This window comes from Myotis myotis, unplaced genomic scaffold, assembly GCF_014108235.1.
Source record: "Myotis myotis isolate mMyoMyo1 unplaced genomic scaffold, mMyoMyo1.p scaffold_m19_p_12, whole genome shotgun sequence".
NCBI lineage: Eukaryota > Metazoa > Chordata > Mammalia > Chiroptera > Vespertilionidae > Myotis > Myotis myotis.
The window spans coordinates 62,884,270-62,905,779 of record NW_023416316.1 but is presented as its reverse complement, the minus strand read 5'-3'; positions in this window follow the sequence as shown (position 1 = coordinate 62,905,779).

Here is a 21,510-nt window from a genome sequence, read left to right as displayed (position 1 = left end):
CCTAGTCAGATAACTCACGGATCTTGGGCCATAATGGTTATTGGCAGAGTTATAATCTGGCAACTTTGTGGGTTTACCGTTAGAGTGTGAAGCTGTTTTTGCCTTTTGGCAGTATTTTGCTTTCATCAAGATGATCTCAGCTTTCATTAAGTTTTCATCTAATTGAAAAGATTGATTTTCGAGTAGGTGAGTTCTTTTATGCTAAGTCTCAAAGGACAGAGTATGGGTCACATCACTCTTCAAATGGATGGTAATTGTGAAGAAGAGCCTTTTAAAATGGAGATAGCAAGTTATCCAGAGCTTATTGGAACTAAGAGCTTTTATATGTAATAACCTTCTACATTTGTAAATACCGGGAACCTCAATAACCCAGCGAAAGCACTGAGACCAAGGCTTGAGCCAGAATTATGCTTTTACCTTTATTACCCTTCTAGTACTATGTTTTATTGTAGGCACTCCTTCTATAGTGGGACCTAGAAAGTTCCTCATTTTTTTTTTTTGATTGTGGAAATATTGTCCTCTTCATAGTTCTATTTCCTGTAAAATTAAGACTCAATGAAAACTCCAAGGACAAAATGAGTACACTTGCTTTGTGTGATATTCCACAACCTGGTGGGGAAAAAATAGTGAGATCCAGTAAGTCATTCATTTAAGTATTTTCCCCAATCTGTAAGAAGGTGGTGGTGCCACAGAGCAGGTTGTGAAGAGGAGTAAGTATTAAAAACGATTGCTTAGCTCTTGGAAATACTTTCCTGGAAACGATAAATAGCAGTAGATCTGCTTTTAGAAAGGAGACACATTGCCATTAAATGTCTTGTTTTTGTATCAGCTTTGTAATGAACAAAGGAATGTTCTTTCTTAAATATGTGAAATTTTGAGATTTTAAATTCCATTGTAAGATGTTTATGAGTCCTACTCTCTTTGGAACTCATCTTACCTACTATAAGAGGCCCGGTGCACAAATTCGTGCATGGGTGAGGTTCCTCAGCCTGGCCGGCGATTAGGGCTGATTGGGGCTGTCTCGCCCAGTCCCGATCTGGGCCAGAGGCCAACCTCCCACGGCCCCTCCTCCCGCTGGCCGGCCAGATTGGGGCCATCGGGGCTGACTGGCTCGGGGGAAGGTCTGTGGGAAGTTGGCCAGCCAGGAGGAGGGACCATGGGAGGTTGGCTGGCCATGGGAGGTTGGCTGTGGGAACCACTGACCACCACGGGGCAGCTCTGCGTTGAGCATCTGCCCTCTGGTGGTCAGTGCGCGTCATAGTGACTGGTTGACTGGTCGTTGGGTCATAATGGTTGCTTAGGCTTTTATATATATAGATTAGTGACGATGAACCTATTATTGTTCAGTACTTAAAATGCTGTCTTGTTAGTGTCTTAATAGTCACTGGTAGGATCTTGAACTCTCAGAATCTTTTTATAAAATATAAACCAAATAAATTACTTGCTTAATCATGAGCCTATTACTCTTATGGTGTATGAAGGCAGGGGCTTAATTTGTTTTTCAGGGTTGTTGGCTTAGAAAATACTGCTTAGAAATGTGTTTTAATATTTAAAGAGCAATAATATTATTTTACTCCTGTGGTTTATTTTGATAGTTGTTGATTTGTAGGGTATGTATACAGGTGTCTTTTGATTTTGTGTGTTTGCTTAAAGAGAAGTGTTAATCCTTTTTAGCTTTTGTTAATTTTTATTTTTCTGGAAGCTACATATAACTACCAGGTATAGTCCTGAGCCTTTGCTTATTACTCTAAAGATAAGAGGCATAAGTATTAATGCATACTTTGCCATATTTTACTTTGATCCCATTGGACAGGAAATCTTACCAGACTTGAGAGATGCCAAGTGGTTTTGTGCACTGGCTCTGAAAAGAGTAAGTTGCATTTAACCACATACATTTTTAGAATGACTTCTCTTAAACACTAGGACTTGATTGGACAAGCTTTGTGTAATTTTAATAGCCTGGTTTGACTAATGTAATTATTTGATCTGAAAGTGTTGGTATTTTTGGAATTCCCAAATTCTAGGAATTTTTTAAATGGAAAGGTTTCTTACTCAGCCTTGCATCAAGAAAGGGTCTCTCTACCCAGTAAGGATTAGAACATATCTTTCCCCTCTTAAAAAAATTGCCCTCAGAAGCTTTTAAGAACTCTGGTAGGACAGCTTGCCTTTTCTCCTGCAAGAGGCCTGCTGTACATGTGGTGAACAGTCAATCTGTCTTAGAAAGTGGGTGGTTCTTTCCCCTTTTTGATGGGAAGCTGATTGCCCAGTCCTCTTGGGCACTTGGTGTTCCAGGAAAAGAGAAAATGTGAAGTGTCTGCATGGTATACTGTCAGTTTGCTTCTGATTCGGGACCCTGCTTGTGGATCCACTTGGTTCACCCCCGAGTTAGAGTGGGAAAGCAGTGCAGCCAGCAGTTTGAGGGCTCTTGGTGGCTAGTCCGTGGCCTTGGAGTGTCTCTGGTTGCTGTTGACTACAGGGTTCTCTGATTTGAGTTGGAGACATAGAGCTAGGGCTCTCTGAATTTAGGTCTCCGTGCTGGTTAGGTCTCTACATAGAAACTGCCACTCAGAGGTGGAGTCATTGTCGGTGAGGTCTTAAAAGTATATGATACAGTGCAGGCTTAAGTGACCAGGAAAAAGCTCTTGAAGGACTGTTTTAAAAAAGAAGGAGGGGTCTGAAGGTGAGTGACGTTTTTATAGTGATGAGCACAGGTATGAATTGGAATAGGGGAGGGAAGATGCCAGGTGGAGAGAGAAATGGCAGATGTACGAGTATGGAGGTGGAAAGGCCAGTGAGTGGGATGGAGGTTCTTTTGGGAGCAAATAAAATTAAGAGCCAGACATTCAATTTGTGGAAATCTTGATATATTACTATTTTGGTGTTTTTTTTTTCATTTGTCAACTACATGATGAAAATCAATAGGGATCTGGCGTAGGTGTTGAAGCTCTGTTATGTCTTCACCAAAAGAGGGAGGAGGAGGCTTGCGAAATTCTCTGGAGAACTCAGAGGGAGGGGGGTCATTGAAAATTGGAAAAAATCTGAGCAGTTCCATTAGAAGTTTTATTGCTGGGATAGAGGTGGTGGTGGGTTTGGAAATAAAACAGGAGGTTTGAGAGGAGACATGCTTGAACTCCAAGGTCAGTGTCTGGGTGCCTCATGGTCTCCATACCTTATGTGAAACAGGATGGTAACATTTCGGGGAAGAGGACAGTCTGAAACTTTATGGATTTCAATTATGTATGAAATTATGTATGATAGTCCCCACTTCCTATTTATATGAGAGGAAATTTTTCCCTGTTGTGAAAGTTAAACATCACTGTCTCTAAAAGTAGAGCATGTAGTCTGTTTTCAAGGGCGGGTGGAAGCCTCATGGTTTTTCTCCTTCCTACTCTCAAACCAGAAATAGTTTGGACGTGTTATGGAATACATGGGCATGTTAGGAAATTTGTGATTTTGCTCTCCTGTTTTTCTTTTACTAGATGGTTCTATCTTTCAGATCTTGTGCATGATGCCTTGGTGGGGCTAGCAGCCTATTTGAATGAAACACATTTTCTGGCAGAGCAGCATTTTAGAGAAGTAGTTCCCCCCCCCCCCCCCCGCAACCCCTTGTGATGGGACAGTGTTCTTCATAACTTCTCTCTTCCAGGCACCATTTTAAAAAAGGAAATAGAGCAGAACGGACATTATAAATTGTTGCAATGACGTGAATAAAAGCAAGGAAATAGGAAAATGCAAGAAATATTCACAGTATGGCTGTGAGTCATTTTGACCTTGTGCAGGGTTGCTTTTTTTTTAATGAGAGGTTGTGAGAAAATGTTAGCGTTGGCAAATGGTTAGACCAGTGGTCGGCAAACGCATTAGTCAACAGAGCCAAATATCAACATTACAACGATTGAAATTTCTTTTGAGAGCCAAATTTTTTAAACTTAAACTATATAGGTAGGTACATTGTTATTGACTTAATTAGGGTACTCCTAAGGCTTAGGAAGACCCACACTCAAGGGGCCAAAGAGCTGCATGTGGCTCTGGAGCCGCAGTTTGCCAACCACGGGGTTAGACAGTTGAAAAGGCTCCTGGATGCAGGTGTGTACGAATGCAATTGATGGCATTTGAGCAGGTGATATAGCATGTGATGCTCTTGGGAAGTGGAAGCTAGTCAGATTGGAATTAAGGGGAGGTGGTGGGGGGAGAGAGAGGAAGAATTATATATGGTAACACGGGCTAGCCCTGGTGTCATGGAAATTAGGAGAAGGAAGGGTGGATGTTGGTGGTAGTGAAGCAAACATGAATAGTTCGTGGATTCAAACGTGCTGAGATGTGGGTCAGATGTTTACCTCCCCGGAGTCTGCCAGGTTGGCCAACAGCATTAGAAAGCAAACTATAACTGAGAGAAAGAGTTGGTTTGGGGGCTGTGTTAGTCTGCGCAGGCTGCCATAACCAAATACCACAGACTGGATTGTTTAAGCAAAAGAAATCCGTTCTCTCTCAGTTCTGGAGGCTGAAAGGCCCAGCTCAAAGTGCTGGTGGCAGGGTTGGTTTGCGGTGAGGCCTCTCTTCCTGGCTTGTAGATGGCTGCCTTCTCACATGGCCTTTCGCCTGGTGTCTCTTCCTCTCTTTTTTTTTTTTTTTTTTTTTTTTAATATATTTTATTGATTTTTTACAGAGAGGAAGGGAGAGGGATAGAGAGTTAGAAACATCGATGAGAGAGAAACATCGACCAGCTGCCTCCTGCATATCCCCCACTGGGGATGTGCCCGCAACCAAGGCACATGCCCTTGACCAGAATCGAACCCGGGACCCCTCAGTCCACAGGCCGACGCTCTATCCACTGAGCCAAACCGGTTAGGGCGCTTCCTCTCTTTATAAGGTGCCCTGTTGGATTAGGGATGCACCGTTGTGACCTCATTAATATTAATTACCTCCTGAAAGACCCTATCCCCAAACACAATGACATTGGCATAAGGACTTCAACAGGTGAATTTTGGGACACATTCAGTTCAGAACAGGACTTGAAGGTATTTGATTCCTCTGGGGATGAAGAGAATCTCGTCTCTTTACCTTGATTTTTCATCTACAGCTTTTCTTTTTTCAGTGTGGATAAGAAATATTTTCTGATCTCGACAACTAGTCAAAGGCTCCTTGCTCCCACCCCAGGGATTGGGCATTTCCAATGTGGAGGTTCTCCCCCACCCTTCCACCCTGTACAACAGCTTCTGATCAGCTCTGCCTTTTAACGTTGGATTTGACAATTGATATACAATTGAATTCTTCTCTCATCTCTTCACTTCTATAGTCTGACCTCTTGTTACAGTTGCTTTTAAAGGCACAGTGCCAATGCTTTAAAAGCCACTTAAACACAATGTAGTTGGAAGACAGGATGCTTTGCCATAGGTGCCACGAGGGTCTCGCAGAGTTCTCCCTGCACACCTCACCTGTCTGTGCCACTCTGAGACCTTCTGGGCCCCCTGGGCTTGAACATCAGGAGGCCAAGCGTTCACCCTGGAACCTGTGGTATTTGTGTTGGAAATCCTGAGATGTGAAGTTCGGGACATTTCTTGTTTCTTTTGCTTTGTGTAGTTGTCCAGGGCACACCTCTGTAAGTCACGACTTCTTAATGAGGACTTGGTTTTCAAACTTAGAAAATTCGCAGTGGAACCATCTATATATATATAAAAGCCTAAGCAACCAGCCAACCATTCGAACGTCCGACCAGGACTACGACATGCACTGACCACCAGGGGGCAGACGCTCAACGCAAGAGCTGCCGACTGCGATGACTTGGCAGCTGCGGTTCTCTGGTGACTCACCCGGAACCAGAGAGGAGGGAGCTCGATTCCAGGGTGCATCATTCAAGAACCGCCCTCTTGCAATCCGGGACCCTTCAGGGGATGCCAGAGAGCTGGTTTCAGCCTGATCCCCACAAGCCAGGCCAGGGGACCCCGCTGGTGCACTAATCTGTGCACCGGGCCTCTAGTAATGTATAAAACACAAAACCAAAGGTTGGACATAAATGGCTAGCAATGACTGTATTAGCAGGTCAGTCTATAGTTATTGGCACTGCCCTGACTTAATTATCTCCCTGTCTCTTCAAGGTAACTATGAAATTCAGCCCTTACTGTCTCCTCTGGGGGAGTGCAGGGGGGTTTTCTGTAGATTTCTCTAGGCCGAGGTGTGACAGGTGTTTGTGGATTGAGTTGTGAGAACGGCCTGGAGCCTGAGCTGGGTATCACCCCATTTTCTTCAGTCAGGCTTTAAGGGTAGCCTCATTTTGTTTGAAGGTGAACTCCCAAGGCAGCTGGTATGCTTGTAGTTAATCCTAACGAGAAAATCCATTCCAAAAGCAAACCTATATTTTCACTTTACCTGTGCAGGCACAGAACCTGGGAAAGAGAATGTGGATTCAAACGGTTTGGTGAAATTATCCCATCTTTTTATCAAGCAGGCATTTCCATGTATTTTGGTGCCCTCTCTCCCTTTTCACCATTTTAGGTTTTCCATTTTAGGATTCCCTCTCTGACCTCTCCCTTCAGTATAACTGTTAGATCTGTTTTGTTTCCAGCTCACAACAAGAGAACAGCAACAGGCCCTTCAGTTCTTAAGAGTGGTTTTCTAGACAAAGAATGATTTCAGAGAAAATTTCTCATTTACCGAAAGGCTTTTTCCGCAGCAATGGTCATTTCATGTGTCTAATGCAGGGGTCCTCAAACTTTCCCTCAGACTGTTGGAGGGCCAGACTATAGTTTAAAAAAAAACTATGAACAAATTCCTATGCACACTGCACATACCTTATTTTGAAGTAAAAAAAAACCAAAACGGCCGAGACCGGTTTGGCTCAGTGGATAGAGCGTCGGCCTGCGGACTGAAGGGTCCTGGGTTCGATTCTGGTTGGGGGCATGTACCTGGGTTTGCGGGCATATCCCCAGTGGGAGATGTGCAGGAGGCGGCTGATCGATGTTTCTCTCTCATCGATGTTTCTAACTCTCTATCTCTCTTCCTTCTTCTCTGTAAAAAATCAATAAAATATATTTTAAAAAAAAAAAAAACCAAAACGGGAACAAATACAATATTTGTATTTGCATGTGGCCCTCGGGCCGTAGTTTGAGGACCCTTGGTTTAATGGATTATCCAAGCATTATCATCTTTCCCTTTGAAAACTGGTTTCAGGAATTAGAAATGGGCCCCCTTATGTCTGAGAGAGGGTTAAATGAACACAGCTCTTTAAAAAGCAACTTCAGTATCTTTTTCTCACTTGTAAACTACACTTGGGAAAGGCTTGAAAGATATGAGAAGCTAATACTTTTTACAACTGTACTCTATTTTTTTCCATGTTGACTGCCCTTCCCATCTCTGTAAGAATGCTTATTTTCTTGGGGAAGGAAAGATACCCTACGCAGCAACTCAGGTTTCCATCATAGTGACTGGACATGAGAGTTTGCGTAAGTTATTCAGGAAGAAATTTCTTGCTGTGTAGAGTGTGAGTTTAAAGATCACTTAGCTAAAAGATTAAGGGTGTGGGAAGTCATCTTAAGACAGAATAAGGTAAGTGAAGATGACTGTTTAAAAGGAAATCTTGCAGACTACTACCAAGCTTTATCATCTGGCAGGTGTCAGATTTTTAGTGGTGTGTGGGTTATTTTAACCAGTAGTTGAAAGTTTAACCAAGTCTGTTACTAGATTTGTTTCCTGAATAATATTCGGCCCCAAGAATTCATTCAAGGACATACAGAGTATCATTCATATATAATTTTGTATATAAGTATATATACAAATTATGTACATTTAATGTATCACTTATACACATTTACCAGCCATTTGTGAAATAACAGTCACTTCCCAGGGTGTGTGTCCCACCTTACCATTTAGAACAATTTTAATTTTTTTTCACGGCTGCATCAAGCGTACTGGCTTGGACTGATGGAGAGAATACTGTGATTGAAAATAGAAGTTGAATAGACAGGTGCATTTACTGAGCCTTTAAAACTATCAAGGCCACTTAAAGGGGTAATGTAAGAAGGGGAAAATTGGGATACTGTTTTCTCATACTGTATTCTATTAGAATCCAGAAGCTCTGAATCTGTTTTTTTTTTTTTATTATCTCATTTGTTCTTACCAATAAGTGAGCAAGATGATGTGATTATTTTCTCCATTTTTCTAAAGGAGGAAAGTGAGGCTTAGAATGATGAATGCTTAGAAAGGGTCACCATAGAGATTATGGTTGTAAACACTTCTGATTGTTCAGCAAGTCCTGCTCCTTATCTGTCCTTTTGTTGCTCTGCCATTAGCTTTAGGTTAGTCAATGGTTATTTCTTCCTTATCTTTCTAACATTTATCCCTTTTGTCACCTTAGTTATAAAAATTATTTTCCCCCTTCTTACCTACAGTTATTTTAAAATCTATTTTTATTGATTTCAAAGAGGAAAGGAGAGGGAGAGAGAGAGGGAGAAACGTCAATGATGAGAATCTTTGATCAGCTGCCTCCTGCACGCCCCATACTGGGGAATCGAGCCCACACCCCGGGCATGTACCCTGACTGGGAGTCGGACCTGGTTCATAGGTTGATGCTCAACCACTGAGCCATGCTGGCCAGGCCCTACAGTATTAAAAGTATAAGTTTCCTGCCCCGGCTGGGTGGCTCAGTTGGAGTGTTGTCCACCAAAAATGTTTTAGGTTTGATTCCTGGTCAGGGCACATACCTAGGTTTTGGGTTCCATACCCTGGTCAGGGTCTTGCTGGAGGCAACTAATCCATCTCTCTCTCTGTCTCTCTGTCTCTCTGTCTCTGCCGTCTTCTCTCTCCCTTAGTTCCCTTCTCCCCTCTCTCTCCCCCCTCCCTCCTCCTTCCCTCCGTCACTCAAATCAATAAACATCCTTGGATGAGGAATTTTTTAAAAGTACAACTTTTCTCTGCTATTTTAGTCACTGCTCTGGTGACACTTGCCTGATACGCTCTGGCTGGCTGTGCCTTCACACCTTCACTGATGGCCCCAGTCCTTTTCTCCCTGAAAGCTGGGTGTTTTCCCGGCTCTGACTACTGGACTCTGGCCTGTTCTGCACCACCCACCTGATATCCCACTTGTTTTATGCAGGTCTTTGCAGTGGTGCTCAACCCTGGCCGCACATTAGAGTCAAACAGGGTGCTTTAAAAAATAGCAGTGTCTGGGCCCTCAGGAGAGATTCTTACTTAATAGGTCTGGGGAGAAGCCAGGCATTGGGCGTGCTAATTGCTTTACTGATGTGTTACAAAGAGCATGTGCTTTGCAGTCTGAATAGACCTGGATCTACGAGTTTTGTAGTTTTGGGCAAGTTAATATTTTAAAGCCCATTTCTTCCTCTGAAAAATAAGAGATAAAGTGATCCATTTCTCTCGGTTGTTAGGATCGCATGGGGATAGTTTTGCCTGGCACACCCTGAATTAAACTTATAGCTACTGTCTTTCTCAGCCCATCCAACCATGTCTTCCATCCCAAATGCCCATATTCTTTCTCACATTTGCCATTTATATATTGCCTTTTCCCCCTTGTTTGAATTTATGTCTTTCCCATTAGAATTTGTTTATAGGGCCAAGATCCTTAATGATGTTTTATTCCATTGTGTGCTTAAGTAAAATCATACCTCTTAAAATATATTAGACATAAAAAGCTTACATGGAAAAATAGACGTATACCATAAAAATTCATTGAGTAGAAAAGTGAACTGACTGGGTCATGTGTGTGTCATTTTAAAATTTAGTGGCTTACATTTTTAAACGCTTGCTTTTTTCCCCTTGTCACTAAAAGACTGTATTACTGAAACCACTGCAAGGTTCCTGCTAATATATTTTAGGAGCACTGAGGTCTTAGGTTTTGTTGTTGTTGTTAATCCTCACCGGAGGATATTTTTTCCATTGAGTTTTAGAGAGAGCAGAAGGGGGAGAGGGGGGAGAGAGAGAGAGAGAGAGAGAGAGAGAGAGAGAGAGAGAGAGAGAGAGAGAGAGAAAAGAGAGAGAGAGAGAGAGAGAGAGAGAGAGAGAGAAAGAGAGAGAGAGATGAGAGACACATGGATTGGTTGCCTCCTGCAAGTGCCCCAACTGGGCCAGGAATGAATCCCAATGCAGGTACCTACCTGCCCTTGATGGGGAATCAAACCCAAGACCCTTTGGTGTACAGCTGATGCTCTAACCACAGAGCTGCACTGGCCAGGGCGAGGTCATAGTTTTTTTGCCTTAATGGGTTTCTAGTCCTATCTTTACCTGAAGTTTATCCCCCACCCCCCTCCCCCCACCAGCTGCTTATGTCTTCAGGATAACTTTCTGAGTGATACAGTCTGTCTCCAGCCATAAAGGGCAAATCAACACCAGTTGAAAGGAGTAACTTTTTTTAAAAAGATGGGTTTTTATTAAACTGCATTTTTCTGGGATGAGGGGAGGGTAAAAGAGACTCTCTCTTCCTCAAAGCTCCCATTGTTAGTCTTCTGATAAGTCAGTAATCACCTTTGGATTGTCATCATTTTAGCAATTCAGGCTTCAGTATGTTTCTAAATCATTCCTGTCTTACAAGTCTTGGTATGAAATAAGCCTGTCTGAGTTCCTTGCCTGGCACAGTCTGAGCTATATAGTTCATCTCAGTATAATTCAGATCTTTATTGCTTGCATCATTTTGATAAAGTTAGGTGGTAAGGTTTTAATTTTCTTGGAGTTCACCTTGACTTTCCCAGTATATGTGTTTTTAAACTGCTTTTCTTTCTCTCTGTTACTTTTAGTGCTCATGATGTGGGTTTTCACAGCAATTCTTCTGGAAGGTGACTTTTCTTTAGTAACAGAGATAAATGCTCTGGTACGGACACAAATGTTTCTCATGTCCTTGGAAAGATTTAGAAATCTCTCAAGTTCAGCGAGCCTGAGACAGTGTCCAAAATAGAGCGTAGCATCAGTGAAGACCAGCTCGGCTGTCCTTCCAGTAGATCTGTCAGCATTCTGGGAGAATTCCTGTTCAGGGTGACCCCACCCGGTGACTTTCGGGGCAAAAGCGTCTGGGATTCTTAGTTACCGTTTCTTTTTTGGGACTGTAAACTATGTGAAAACGTTGAGATAAGCGTCCTTCACGTGGGACCCCGTATTGTGCCACTTCTGTGCAGACTTCCATCGACTGGTTAATTGTTTTTCCCCATTACATTCCTGCTCCAGTTTGAACCAATTATTCTGCGGGGGCTGAACCTGGTCATATGCTATAGAAATGTCTGTTTACTGGTTGACCCGGACCTTGAGCAGCTGATAATGGGCAGAATAGGTCCAGGTTTCTGTTACAGCTGAGTGCCCGCAGTGGGAGGTTTGGGTTACCCAGACATGAGACAGTGAGGGATGAATTATAGTAGCTCCAATTTGAAGGACATTTCCTCCTCCCCCTCCCCCGTTATATTTGTTCCCACACTATTTGTAAACATGTATAATGTAAGAATTGGAAAATGTGTAATTAAAAACAAATGTTTCTTTTTGAATATAATTGACTTCTAAGGACAGCTGTAATAACTTCAAAGATTGAAAGTCTTTTTTTTTTTTTTTGTCTTGCAGGACACAGAATTGAATTCATGAAAATTCTCAGTTTATAATATACTTTGATCTGTACATGGGCCCTCTTATTTTGCTGCTGAATAGTATTCAGTTGTGTGAATGTATGACTGACTGACTGTCTTCATGTCTTCCTGCTTATCTTCCTTGATAAGGGCTGGAGTTTTTTCTTTTTTATGCTTTAATGAACAGTGCTGTTATGACTTCCTCTTAGTGGTTCCTCATGTTCTCCCCCATTCTCTCTGTAATAGTTGTTCCTCGATGTTTGTATTTTTCAGGAAAGTACAATGAAAAATAAAAGTGTATATTGGGGCGGGGGCGGGGGGAGGGGCTGAAAGTTTTGCCAACTCTGTATCGCCAGGGGAAGGTATTTAAAAACATTCGACAGAATCTCTGTTATCACTGTCATTTCCTCAATGCTTAGACACACAAAAGTAGGATGTTCATAACTTTAGAAGTGAAATCAAATACATTTCACTTTATGAAAAACTCGCTACATTTTCTCATTTTTTGTTCTGAACCAGGGAAGATTATTCTACGATGTCTGGTGAAGGGCTTGGCACTTTAAGCCGGAATCTGCTTATTTTCCCTACAGATACCCTGTTCCTTGTACATTGCTAATTTACTGAGCTTGATTTTCCAAATGAACTTTCTGATTGAAAAGCCCAGTGGGCAGTGTGGAGTGACTAATGGAGCTAATAGGCTGGGGCCTCCCCTTTGCCCCTACCTAGTTTAGTGACTCAGAGCAATCTCTGGGCTTCCTTTCCTCCATTGGAAAAACAGGGAATGGTGATAATCTGGATGGGTTTCAGGATTTCTCCAGGTTCTTAAGGTTCCATAATAGTAAAAATCAGTTTACTGGGCTTCCCCACTGTGTGTGTGTGTGTGTGTGTGTGTGTGTGTGTGTGTGTGTGTGTGTGTGTGTGTGTGTGTCTGGTTCCCTAGGGAGAGGCCCCCTCAGGGCACAGGTTGTATCTTACTCATCATCCCCTTCCACCCCCACAACACCCAGCTTGTTGCATGGTACCCTCCCCTCCCTCCAAAGACCACTTATTACCCGTATCTAAACACGTTCCTTTAGAAGGTCTGTTTAAATGTCCCTTCTTTAGTGAGGCCTTTTGTATCAGCCTACCCATTTAATTCCCAGTTTTCATTTTTAAATTTTAAAAAATACTTAGTTTGTGTGTTTTTTCTCTTGTTGATTTACTCTCTCTCTCTTGAGTGCCTATCGTGTGGACTGTCATAGTAGGCAGGCATGTATTAATTGGTTGAATCCACATGTGGCTCATCCCTTATTTGAACCTATGACAATGGATAGCCTAGTGCAGTGGTCGGCAAACTCATTAGTCAACAGAGCGAAATATCAACAGTACTTCTTCCAAAGAGACTCGCCCAGGCCGAAAACCGACTTTTGCGCATGGGCCACGAAGTTTCAATTGCGCTGTACTCGCACCCGCACGTGGTATTTTGTGGAAGAGCCACACTCAAGGGGCCAAAGAGCCGCATGTGTCTCGCGAGCCGCAGTTTGCTGACCACGGGCCTAGTGTATATGCCCTGTCTCTGCCCTCTGAACCTTTGATTTTTGTTCTGTCATCTGGATATAATCTCTCCTGCTCACATTTACCAGATTGTGTCCTGTATTGTGGTTCTGTATGTGTTCAGTCTTTTGCTAGACACCAAGCGGGAACTCCTTGTCTGAGTTAATTGTGAGTATCCAGCACAGTGCATGTTGTGGGAGTTGCATATTAGAATGAATGTGAGTGTCTTTGCCTTTATGTGTGTTGATAGTTGAGGCACATCTATTTTTTCCTTATCCTTTTAGTTGTGACTTATGCCTCATTTGAAAGCTTCATCTGAAAGGATTCCTGATGCCTTGTATTCAGTAACGAACTTTATTTTTTTAGGTGGGTGTATGGCACTTTGTAGTTGTCCATTGTTGTGCAGGTTTGTCTTGTCTGAAGTTATGTGTCTCTTTAATTTAACTTCCTTGGCTTTGCTTGTAGCCACTCCTGCTTTATAAGCTGAGATAGTGCTTTCTTCCATCCTTGGCACTTTGAGCATTTTTTTATGTTCACGTTGTCTATTTTTATTTGAGCAGTAAAGGGTAACAGATGTGGTAAGGATAGTTCTGCCCAGTGGATTACCAGGGAGTGTGATGATTCCGTCTTCCAGAGCATCGAGGTTGGCTGCCTTTCACAAGTATTGGAATACGTTTCCAGAGAGTTTCTGCTCTTTTGAGGTGTGAGTTTGTTGGAGGCATAGAAAATGAGATGGGCTGTCGCTCTCTAGCCAAATATTTACCAGTTAGTATTGAAGCATCCATTTTATATAAGAATTGCTGTTGGAAATTTTAACCCTGCTATTTTGGCTTCTATAAATGCTTGCTTAAATAATAAGGAAAATAAGACTACTCCCATTTCAGAGAGGCTATTAAACCTTCCCCAGACGAAGTTATCAGTGCTGGCACCAGGCCAAGCCTTTGGTCAAGATCTCAAAGCCCCAGCACATAGGGGCTCTTTAAGAACTTGCAAAGGGAACGGGAACAGAAGCCCATATTTGGGAGATAAAGAGGGTAAAAAGGTATAAATACAGGAAACTTCCTGTGTGACTTCCCCCAGAATTTTAGAGACATTTTTCTCTGGGCCCGTGCATAATAATAACAATAAATGTAACTCCATCTCTAAGCGTTGCTTGGTTCTTCTCCAGTTTTCTTCTGTAACAGTATCTTGGGATATTTGGGAACCCAGCTGAGTTCTCAAATGGAAGAGGGGATAAGGGCTCTTTAAGTAGCTGAAATGAGAACCTAGGAGGGAAGAAGGAGGTTGGGAATATAATACACAAGACTGTGGAAAAGCCTGGCCGGGGTTGCTAAGTGGTTAAGCATCCATATATGAATCAGGAGGTCAGGGTTTAATTCCAGCCAAGGGTACATGCCCGGATTGCGGGCTGGATCCCCAGTAGGGGGCATTCAGGAGGCAGCCAATCATTGATGCTCTCTCATCAATGTTTCTATCTCTCTCTTCCTCTCTGAAATAAAAATATATATATATATATACACACACACACTAATACACACACACACGCACACAGTGAAAGAAATTTGGCCGCCTCCAGCTTTTCTTCCTGTCTTCCTACCGCCTACTCCCTTTCCAGTGCCATCTTTACCTTCAGTGCTCTGGAGTTTCCTTCCTCAGGTATGCTTTCTTCTAGTGCCCTAGTCTGTTTTGTAGGCATGTCAGTAGTTTATCAGTAAATTCAGGTAGGACTGCCTCATCAGCAGACGATAATCTTAGTGTGATATGGCATAGTCATCTTCAGGCATAATTTTAGTTCACAGTTCTAGCTCTTTAAAATGGTCTAATGTCTTAGACGTTTTTTAGAAATGCCAGCACGTTATATTAATCGCAGGTGAGTCAGTTTGTTGACCATGCTATGACCCTGTTTGTTAAGCACTATGGTAGGCCTTGAGCAGATGCTTACCACACACTTTATTATGAATTATCTATAGTGTATGATAATTACCTATAGTATGGAATAGCTATAGTGTATGATTCTTAAATTGACATCTGAACACCACCATCAGCTATGTAGCAACAAATTTCTTTTTTAATTGGTATCTGCTTCAGCATTTCTATGTTAAACAGACTTTACTCAAATAGACTATTCTGTCTGCTGTTGTGGTGGTTTAAATATTTGGTACTTGGTCTGAGAGTATTCGGCCTGTTTATAGGCGAGTTTAAGGTAGACAATGGCCCTCTTGCCAACTGAATGAACCAAGTGCAGCCTTGCCTATATGCAGGAGTATGTTGTGTGTATTTTTGTTAACTTTGAACAACTTGACATTTGCATACATTAGAAATGTGCTGTTGGAATGAGGTAGTGATAGCAGAAAATGGTTCTCAAGGTTAGTGTCTAAGAAACAATACTTTATATGGTGTCTTACAGTTTTTATAAGCCATTCTTTTATCTATTATCTAACTTAATACTGAGAAAAACCCTGTTTGCTAGTCAGAGTGGGAAAATCTATCCTTTATAGATGAGGGAAGTTACTGATGTTAAAAATTTGTCAAAGATAAAAAAAAACTAAACAATACAATGAGGGCTGGCAGCCAGCTTCTTTACTTCATGGGGGCTTTTACTTTGATTCTGTTTCCATATCCTCATTAGTTGTCTGTGAGACTAGGACCTAGAAGGAGATATTTACCCCCTGAGGTTAGTTCCTGGCCCTGAATTGGGTTGATTTGAAAGCTTACACTCCCACATTTCCCTTGCATGCTACCAAGCATTGAAACTTGTTTTTTTCTCCACTGTGGTGTTTACCTGCCATCTCTTAACTCTTTTGAAGACCTGAACCGAAGCCTTCCTTTTACTACAAATGGATGCATTTCATTCTGATATTTTAAATATGGGAAATACTAGCTGTGCTGGGGAGCTGCTTTGTTACATTTGATTATTTTGATTCGAGCACTTATTTCTGTTACCTTGGCCCTTAACGAGGAATATAGTAAGAATCTTGGTGCGGGCCAACATAATTAATGATGTGAACTAAGAGCTGTAATTTTTATCTGGTTTTCATGTATTCTAGAGTTTAACTTTATAAGGGCATAATAGATGGACCAAAATTATGAGAAAGTGATGATATAGAGATGCATAAGGGCTTAATACTTGCAAACTTTTGTCAGATTTGGGGGTATTAGTATGTAGAAAGCTTTTTCCCTAAATTTGTTAGGCTGAAATAGTTGTAATCAGGTATTGAGGGGAGAACTTAAATACTTGTCAGTGTTTATATTTAAATAAAATGTGAGAATGTCAGAGTCTTTTTAGTAAATTCTCTGTTGTTTGAGTACTTTGTTTTGGAATCTCACACTAGCTTAGTAAACAAAATACGAAATTATTATTATAACGTACTGCTAGGTAATGCCAAATGTTGGTCTGTTCCCCGTTCACATATTATAATACAGCCCTGGAAAAAGAGAGGCTCACCCTAAATTACATCTGAGGTTTTGCAGGATGGGCAGTATGTTCCCCATGTTTTAGGAACCCATACCTCCTTCCTCATAATAGGGATTGGAAGTTCATGAAGTTTTTAAAGGAAAATTAGGGGTTCTGAAAAAAACAAACAAAATAAATTAATAGCATTAAAGTAATACTTGGCAGTCTTGAAGATTTGCAGTTGACAGAAATAATTTAACAGGTTCTACAAAACCCTCAATTTTGAAGTTCTTCCGGCTTTTTATTTTTAGCTGTGGCTTTTAGCTTAATGAGAAGAGGTGAAAAGTATCATTTTCTCCTAGTCTCTGCCTGAAATCACAGAAACTTCCAGTTCAGGTAAGATTCTCGGGGGAGACAGACTCCTGTTAGGCATTGGGGGTGGGGTGGGGGGTGCCTGCTCTTGGCTCAGACAGACTTCTTGTTTCTAGAGATTTGCAAAGAATGGTGAGTTAATTGCCTCAGGATTTTAACCAAATTGTAATTACCCTGATATTGCCAAATGGACCCAGGGGCAGTTTGGCAGTGTTTTGAAAACTTACACCTGAGACAAAATAGCAGCTTGGGGACTGTGGAAGCTGCATTCAGCCTGCCTTTATCCAGGGGAGCTCCCACCCGCCAGAGAAGCAGCCAGGCCCCTGCCCGGTTTCCCGCAGGCCCAGGGGCTGGTCGCCCGCCTTTGTCCACCACCACCTGCCTGCTCTGTTGGTTCCAAGCAGGTTCTCATGGGGATCTTCTTGGTGAAGCTGAAGCAGCAGGGAGAGTGTGGAGTAAGACCTTTTTATACACTTTTGTCCCTACTTACACTCTGTCCTACCTCACATGTAATTTCTGTTGGCCGTGAGAGACTGGTTTTACCGAGTGTGAACTTAGAAGGTTGTTTATGTTCATTCAGGGCTGCTGGTATAATGCAGGGTGATCTTTGTTCTTTGTGTGTGCTGGTCCTCTTCCCCCCCTCCTTACATTCATGGAGATAAGCACAATAGGCCCCTCCCCTTCTTTCTGGTATCAAAATATTTACTTAGGACTGAGTTAACTCAAGAAGGGGCAGGATGTACTTAATTTCTCTGGACAGGTTGGCTTTCTAGTCCCAACCTGCGTAGCACAGGATGCCAAAATGGATCTCATTTCATAGTGCCTTGAACGTACGTGGCCGTCATATTAAGACGAATGGAACACAGAACGTATGCTCTTTTGCTTCATTCTTCGTTATGGTTATCCCTTGGAATGTTTCATAGACTACTAGGTCTATAATTAAGGATCCTGAGTTGAGATGAATATGATATGTCAAAAGGAGTTAAGATTAATTCGCTCCACCCCTGTGCTGTCTCAACAGTGACATTCTCAGGCATTCTGCACCAGGAGTTCTCCTTTCTACCCCTCCACTCACACCTCAGTACTCCGGCCTTCCGAACCCCTCAACCATCGCGATAGAAAAGCTATACACCCTTCAGCATGTTTGACCTTTAGGCTCTGAGGTTCGACGTGGGATGCAGCCCTGGCAGGAACCAGGGCGTTCAGGCAAAGGCGTAAAGAAGCTGTTCTTCGGAGAACTGCAGAGAATGTGCTCCATTCAAAGGGCAGCCTGCTGGCTAGCAGCTCTGGGAATGTGGCCTCTGTTGCCAATCTTTCCTGCTTTTCACTGGCTTATTTTACTTTTTTAAAGAGAAGCCAGTCATGTCTTTTAATGAATGTGAAATTGCTAAGTTGATAAAGTTTTAAATGTTGAGCACTACTAGTTTTATAGACAGTGGCTAGCCCAGATAACACAGATGTAGACTAACTCCGCCTCCTGGCTTCCAGTGTGACTCTGGGCAGAGATCCCGGCCGTTCATGGCTTGGCTGCCTGTTTCTATCTCTTGCTTTTCCATGGGCATGATCATAGGTGGCTACTGATGACTATTGGTTTTGGGATCTTTCCTTCTTCCTGCTTTCAGATGTGATCCTGCAGCCTCTGTTTGACTTCGTGCATGGATTTAAGCAGAGTCCATTGCCACCTTTTACTTTTATTTTCTGTGGTTATCAGACTCGGCCATTTATTTGAATGTGTGATAATATTTGAATGTGTGATAACTTACGAAGACTTTTTTTTTTTAATATATTGATTTTTTTACAGAGAGGAAGGGAGAGGGATAGAGAGTTAGAAACATCAATGGGAGAGAAACATCCATCAGCTGCCTCCTGCACACCCCCCACTGGGGATATGCCCTCAACCAAGGTACATGCCCTTGACCGGAATCGAACCTGGGACCCTTCAATCCGCAGGCCAACGCTCTATCCACTGAGCCAAACCGGTTAGGGCAGGAAGACTTTTGACTCCCTCCCACCTCTTAATGCTCCCTCTCTCCCCAACTTTTCTTCTTCTTGCTGGTCAGAGCTGCTGCTCGCTGCTCGGTCTTGTTCACCATGCCATTAGGCATAGGATGAACTTTGTACCATGAAGAATGCTGCAAGTGGCCACCTGGCTGTGGTCCTTTTAGGTATTTGTTAATGTGTAGCCAACCTGGACAGATAAATAAGAGGATTTATTTGCATTTTGGTCAGGTCTCAGTATAGGAGGCCAGCTGTCTTTAGTCTCAGCAAGTCAAGAAGATGGGGCATTTGCAGTTAGGAGTTACTTTGGCGAAATGCGGCTGTGTCTTGGCCAGTGGTGCATAGTGGTTGTTCCTGCTTGATCTGATAGCAGCAGCAGTGAAATTCACTCTCATGAGCGCCCCAGTGCAGTGCAAGTGTTCTCTGGTCTGAATTTACTACTCCTGCTTCTACCTTGAAGATTCCCTTCCCCCATAGGCGCTCTTGCTCTCCTCCAATTAGAGAATGAAAAATGGTATCCTATTTCCTCAACTCAGTTCTGAGTCCTGCCTCCCTAGATCTTCGTTGTGAATCCTGAGTTCTCTTCCTGAGGAAAGATACAGTTCACAAAAGCATGGTTGGTGGGGGGGCTCGGGTTACCATTCTGCATTTGTTATATGATGTTTCTCAACCAGAGAATCAAGATCATGTGAAGGAACTCTGTGAAATATGTCTGAGAAACTATACTTTTGTAGGTCTCTGCTCTCTTTACAGAAAAAAGAGTGAAAACTTTGGGTTGGATAGCCGCGAGAATGGCTTGAGGATCCTTTATTTTTTTCCAAATGCATTTGAGATAAAAGTAGTAGATGATGGTAAAAGTTTATTCTAGGCTGATCCAAAAGAGATTGCAGTCATTACTGCTGTAGACTAGTATATATTGCCTGTTACATAGTAGGTACTTTCTGGAAGTCCTGTCAATGGTAAAATACTGTGTACCTACTGCCAAGCGATTGATGTGTTAAACCTACTGTATTGAGGAGTTCTTCTAAAGACATTTGTTCTTTTTATGGCATAGCAGGACATGGATACCAAGCAGCTCTTAGCAGTCCCAAATCAGAAAAACTTCCACCTTTGCTCCTTTGTAGTTTCACATTTTTATAATGAGGCAGAAATCCAGTTTCATGTTTAAATGCGAAGGCTCTGCACAAGCTCCTATTATTCTCTGGCACTTTAAACATTCGGAAGCAAAGTGCTTCACGTCTTCTTAAATGTATGCCCAGGCTCAGATGTTTAAGTTAGATGTGGTAGTTTCCATAGCAGCCATGACTTTGCCCTTTTATCTTTTTCTTAGATAGTACAATTTTTAGCATAGGTCACCCGGAGAGAGTGTTATTTCTGACTGTAGGTTCTTAAAGACTGCCTGGCAAGCCTTCTCTTCACGGGGTGCAGGTGTGTTCTGGGGGAGCTCCTTGAGGTGTAGAATACGAGCGCGTTGAGGCTGTCCTTGTTTTCCTGGCGCCCAGCACGGTGCCCCTGTCAAATGTCCACTGAGTCAGAGATGGTGCTTTCCTGGCCCCGGGCAGTTTCTTCCCGGCTTCTGGAGACCATGGCTGGGCTGGCAGGGAGAGGGGGTGAACATCTGGGGCGGTCTTGGTGTTTCACGTTGGTGGTGAGTTTTGCTTATTTTTAAGTGTGATTTGATGAGGATGGACCACTCCTGTCTTTCCCTCTCTCCCTTCCTTCCTGAGGCTTTTGTTGTTTTCACAAAGGCTTCTAGTTAGGATTTTCTTTTCTTTTTTTTTTGTAATGCTGATTCAACTTGAAGCTGAACAGGTAATACAAGAATTAGTAGGTGTATCTGGAAGGGAATGTGTGTGTCAGTGGTGGGGAATGACAGCCTACGACAAGGCTACCTTCCCCTTTATTAATAATCTGTGGCGATGTTGGCTCCTCCAGGTCCATAGAGTTGCAATGGAAGGTTTCCCACTTGGCAGGGAATGTAAACCCCATGAAAAATCCCATAAACAAGTGGGAATTATTTTTACTTGCTGTGTGCATCTCATGGCAGTGATGTTCTTTCTCTCTGTGGATCTCTGCACATTTCTTGCTGAGGTGACAAAGGTGAGTGTCTTGGCTAACAGGAGCACAGAGACTGTGTGGTCCAGAAGGCTTCCTGGAGGCCTTGTGCCTCCTTTAGAGAGCTTAGGGGGTTCCCATTGCCAGGAGAAGAATGGTAATGAGGCAGTTGCAGGCCCAGAAAAGAGCATGAGTAACAGTGGGAAGCAGCCTGGGCCTGGGAGGAACCACTGGAGTTGGTTAGGGCCTCTGTGTGCGGCAGGGAGGGGTGGGCATGTGCATGGGAGGTGGGTGGGAACAAGGTCAGGTCGTGTGCCTCACTGCGCGCTGTTGCTGTGTAGGCAGTGGGGAGCCAGTGAAGGCCTTAAAAAGAGGAGTGGTTGTGGGCTGCTGACCCCTGGTTAGGTAGATCAGTGTAGCAGTGGAATGAAGGATGGATGGAGGAGCAAGATGGGAAGCAGATAGGAGGCTTTAGATCGAGTTTTACTAGCACTGGTTTAAAAATCCTCGTTTCTCTACTTAATAGCTGTATGGACTCTTGAAGTTCTGAGATTTCTCATTTGTAAATTGAAGCTACTGTACAGAGCTCCTAGTACGTGAGAGGATTAAGTG